Below are 6012 nucleotides of genomic sequence, written 5' to 3'. Positions count from 1 at the left end.
TTTGGATCATTTAAGTGTTATTAAATATGCTGCAAACTTTTTACCAAATATATATGTTGCAAACTCATTGTTAGTTAATTGTGATAGACAAGCAACAATAGCGTACACAAAATATCCAAAATATCATGGGTAGATCAAACATATAAATACCAAGTATAATTTTGTCAAAAATATGGTTGCACGAAAATGTGTGAACTTACAGTACATATTTACGCATAAAATGGTAGCAGATCCTATGACGAAGCCAATACTTAAAGATGTGTTCAGTAGCTATGTAAAATTTCTAGGACTACATAAAGGCTGATGTATTGAATATTGTGATTTCCCTTAAATGTTCACATTTAATGAATTTATGTTTTCATTACTAATGTCTATGAGTCTTTATTTGACGTTTATGCATTTTAATGCTTAGTGTATCATATAAAATTGAGAAAATATGTCGAACATATAAGAAATTAGCTCACTTACACCAGTAATCGCCTCTATTTATTATGAGATAAATAAAGATGAGACAGTTTTTAAACTTATTATCTAAGCTTATTATCTAGGTGATATAATCAAGAGCTTAAGCTTTATATATATGTCACCTTAATTGAGTGTTAAGATAATGATATAATATTTACCATGTTCGAAAGTAAAATAACCAACATATTTTACTTTATCTTTTTGATGCTAAATATGAGTTTTGATGAATTCCGTGAAAGAGTAGATACGTGAACTCAAGTTAGATATTAGGTATATTTGAATTATCATCTGTATGGTATTGAAGGTGTAGACGTACGCTTTATGGGAAATGAGTTAATACCGTAATACGTATTTTATACTATGTATGTATGAAATACGTACTTTTATATCGTGTGAGACTTTTGAGGAAAAGAGTTCCTCAATTAAGTGTCTTCATGACTTTTACTTATTCTCAAGATTTATATTCAGTGTTTACTATCTTAGAATATTGCCAATAATCATGAATTGATTCGATCTAATGGACATTTCTAGAAAAGAAAGTTGAATTGAAATTGAGAGTTTCAAGGAAAGAGTAAGATTGAGTTTGAAGCATCACATTCTAGTTTTGTATTCACTGATCGACCAATTATGATTGTTTTGAGATAATAATAATTGTGAATACAATATATCATTATTAAAAATAGATCAAGAGAGATATAAATATAATCGATTAATTTAGGATACTGTATATTATATCTACTCAAAAATATGATGATCATTATAAGCTACTATATATTCCTAACAGATATATGACAACAAGTTTTCAAAATATGTGGTCGTACAGATTATTTACTAGTATGAATGTTGTAGAGAGATGAAGAAAAAGTTATGTTCGGCCCACCATGTGCGAGTTAGCGATGATGGTTTTTTATTTGATGGGCCAAATTAAACCCCTCCACCCATGTTGTGCCAAAACTCGGCCCATAAGAGGAAATGGCAATTATTTTCTAAGTGAAAATAACTGCAATATATAAAATAAAAAGAAAATGAGATAACGTTACTTGTAGCATTTCAAGAAAAAAAAACACTCTTCTCCATTTTCTTACCCCTAAAGCAATTTACTCCCTCTTGAAGAATAGAACTCCAAGGCTTCAAATGATTCTTCTAAGACTCTAATAGTACTTAATCTGTGGCAATCAAGGTATGTCCCGGCTTCGTGATATGCATTTGGTTGATGTTACATGTTTCCCGAGCACATTTCTGCCTTCATTTTCGTTATTCGATCGTTCGAGTATCAGTTTGATTTTTAGGAATTTGTTTTTCCTACAAGTCACAGTAGTTTATCTAGTCAGACCAATGGTAAGGCCAACCACGTCCAAGCTTGCGAAGGATGTAGTTCACAAAATTTGTAATTTTGACGACCAAATGCTGTCGAACAAGAGATTGATCGCTAACTGCCCATCATAGAATCAGTTCGACACTCTGAGTGACCAAAAATAGAATTTGGTCGGTATGTACATGATTCTAACAAGATTATCATCTATGTGATTGCCCGTCAGAAACTCCTTCCAGTGGACCTTCCAGTTTTACGTTTGAGAACAAACAAAACAGGGGAAAGAGCAATGTCCAGAGCCTACAATTTGAGAATAGTAAGTTGAAGACGCGCCTTGTATCTCTCTGGCTTGTAGTACGTCATCTCCATTCATCAAGGCCCTCGATGACCTGTGGCTCCGGGAGCTCCTCGATTCTTAAATCCTTCAAGTTCTTCAAGTCTAATAAGTCGTCTAGCCTCCTCATAGCATAGCACCCTTCGACTGAAATCTTCTCCAATGATTCCAACACACCAAGAAATTGAATTTCAACTAGCCTTGCACAAGAAGATACCTTGGCTTCTTTCAGTTTCGCTATGGTCAACAGAATGCACAATCTCTCGAGGAGTCCACACTCCAACACGATCAACTTTTCCAACCGTGGAAGGCCATCGAGATGTATTTCATTCACTCGAGCATCAAAGAGCCTCAATTCTGTCATATTTCTCAAGTTCAATGATAGTGAATCTATTGAGTTAACGTTTTTCAGTTCCAACTCTAGCAAGGAAGATGGAAGTTTCGTGATGGTTTGCAGCTCTAGTCCAGTAAAAGTAAGCTCGCTAAGCAAAGGAAGAGAAATCAACTCTGTAGGCGGCAACGAGACATTTAAAATGCACAATTTCAACTTTTTCAGTTTGGATATCTTCTTAATCCACCGTAAGTCATAAGTTTGAATTATATTTGAAGGGTACCTATTTTCAGAGTCATCAGATATGAGCAATTCAACTAAATTAGTAAGGTAAGAGAGGTTAGGACTATTTGTAGCAACTGGGATTTTAGACACAAAGTGATTAAACTGTCGCGAAGTCCCTACAACTCTTGAATCTTGTCACAACCTTCTAATTCCAGTGTTTGGAGGCGACAAAGCTTGCTAATAGTCCTAGGCACCCTGATGATCCTAGTATACTTTAAGCTTAAGATTCTTAGCAAGGACAATTCTCCAATTCCAGGAGGAACTTCACCCTCTAGCTGTGGACAATATTCCACAAATAACTCTTCTAGATTCCTCAACCTTCCGATTTTGCTAGGTAACTCCCACGTACCAACTTGCATACTTGTAACGATTCTTAGTTTACCATGAAGTCGGGGCGTTCCGCAATCACCTTGGGGCTTACCTAGATAGATGAAAATCTCTGTACTCCATGGATAGACTTTGGAAGTTCGATAATCGGTGTGAATGAGATCTTGAGAGTTACCAAATGTTTTAGTCTACCAATAGAATCAGGTAATCTTGTAATCAGTGTGGACAATAAATCCGGCTGCATCAACAACGTTAAATGCAAAACCGAGTCGAGGAGTTCACTCGAGCTGGAACAGTCCCTTTCAGAGAAGTGTTGAAGATTTATTAGATCTCTAATTTCCTCAGGCAAATATTTAAGTTTCTTGCACAGATATATATTCAAGTGAACGAGGGACCTTAGATTCCCAATGGAGCAATCAATTTCCACCAAATGAGCACAATGTTGAAGAATTAATTTTTCTAAAGGTGAGCATTTAGGAAAACTTGGTGTTCTAGTTATGCCCAAAACATGTTCAAGAGCGAGAACTTTCAATTTATTTCCCTCTTGCAAAAGTGAATGACCCACAGGACAAATGGTTAATTGTAAAAGCGTAGACCAAAACCATTTTGATTCTTTCTTAAATTCAGACAGTTTTTTTGCTATAGGATAATATTGGCCTACCTTGATTAGGCTTTCTACAAAACCATCTGCGATTTGATCTCCAGAAAGCTCTGCCACGACTAGATTCCCTAGACAAAAATTGGTTGCTTTTAAAACTTGAGGAGATAGCCAAGAAGGATAATCCAAGTAACGCCAACGAATCCATTTCAATTCGAAAGACAACCTATGAAGTCTCCCTCGCAGGATACGTCTTTTAACCAAAGGAACCACAAATATAGAAAGCATCTAATCTCGTTCGGAGTACTAATGACACGAGCATCTTCCCAAATTTCTCCTTGCAATTTGAGTGCTTGAACATTTTCCTTACTCTGCCAATCCAAACAAACGATGAGGATTTGTCTGTAAAATTTGTGTTAAGACTTCATTTCACTTCACATGTATGATAAGGCAATGATTTTGAAGTAAAGGCATGCTTTACCTCTGTTGATCTCAATATGTTAAGGACATCATCGTCATTCCTCACACTGCTTTGCTTGATTGTGTGCTTCATATTTTTTTAACAAACAGTTGCCCTTCCAAAATCTCTAAATTGATCATGCATCCAAAACTTACCATCATCCAAAACATTTATCATGGACATGTTGATGAGGAGATCAATACTATGTTTGGGGCTAAAGTCACAATCCTTCCACGCGTAAATTGGGTTGATCTTCTCCTCATTGATGAGAAAGCATGCGATGTCAAGAAATATCTTTTGTTCATCACTCTCTAAGGCATCATAGCTGATCCTCAACTTTCCCAAGACATCCTTATGTTGCGTTCTCCTCGATTTGTCCAATGTTTCTTCCCAGTATTTTCTCTCTTCATGATGAGAAAGCAATGCACCTATTACTTGAAGAGCTAGAGGCAACCCTCCTGTGGTAAAGACAATTTCTTTTGAAAGACTATAGTAAGGATTTGGAGGAGAGTCTCTGCCAAATGCATGTCTAGAGAAAAGCTTGTTATAAAATTGCACGTCGATTCCAGAAAAATAATGCTCACAAACAATTCACCAGAAAAAATATAATAATAAAATAACAAAATCAAAAGAACATGCCAGAAAATTTGTTATTGAAGTTCACCCAAACTTGTGCTACGTCTCACAGAGGCACTCTGCGAATCCACTAGACTTTGAAAAAATTTGGAATACGACGATGATCTTCTCTCAAGATCAAGGTACAGAGAGATTGAGAACCCTCGTAAAGAAAAAAAAACTCACTTTTTTCTTCTCTTTTTCTTGCCTCTCTATTTTCTTTTTCAGCGTCTTGACGGCTAGCATATTTCCATCGCTAATATAAATGTATAACTTTTAACCTAAAAGCAAGTATGATAGAAAAAACAAAAAAGCCCCTAAAAAATATTTGGCTTCATCTATAACAATCTCCCACTTGAAGACAAATATACCCAAGCACCAAGCAACTTTGCATCCATCTTCTTTAAAAAATAGTAGCTAAAAAACTTGTGCCTCTGCGATACTCCTCATCAATTAACATGGAGCGATACCAATGATAGTAGTATAGAAAATATGCTTCTCTCTGTCTACTACCTTGGTCAACATGTTAGTTAGATTCTTCGAGCCATCGATATTCTGTAACTTTAACTCATTATTTTTCAATATTGATTTGATAAAGTGATAATGCTTCTTGATATGTCTAGTCCTTAAGTGATAAGTTGCATTCTTTGCTAAGTGCACTGGACTTTGACTATCGCTCCACAGTGTACTGACTGACTATTTTCAATATAGCTTCTCCATGTAATCTTGTAATCATATGATTTCCTTGGAGGCTTCTGTAATCGCCATGTATTATGCCTCTATTGTTGATAAAGCCACTACTTTTTGTAGTTGAGATACCCAACTCATTGATGTACCTGTAATTGTAAAGATATATTCAGTGATACTCTTACCACTATATCGATCACCCGAATGATCTGCATCTATATAACCCTGCAACTCTAGAAATGTACCACCATAACAAAGTGAGTAATTGGAAGTACCTGCTAGATATCTCAATATCCATTTTATTGCATTCCAATGCTCTCTACCTGGGTTCTACATATATGGACTCACAACTCTCACTGCATGTACAATGTCTAGTCTCATGCTCACCATGGCATACATCAAACTCCCCACTACTGATGCATATGGAACTACCGCCATCTCATCTTTCAAAGTTTGAGTGCTCAGACACATATCCTTGGAAAGTTTGAAGTGACTCGCTAAAAGAGTTGCAACCGGTTTTGCCTTATCCGTGTTAAATCTCTTTAACACCTTGTTCACATAGTCTTCCTGTGACAGCCATTGTCACGCCTCGAACCTC

Source organism: Eucalyptus grandis, chromosome 1, assembly GCF_016545825.1.
Source record: "Eucalyptus grandis isolate ANBG69807.140 chromosome 1, ASM1654582v1, whole genome shotgun sequence".
Classification (NCBI taxonomy): domain Eukaryota; kingdom Viridiplantae; phylum Streptophyta; class Magnoliopsida; order Myrtales; family Myrtaceae; genus Eucalyptus; species Eucalyptus grandis.
This window is presented reverse-complemented; position numbering follows the sequence as displayed.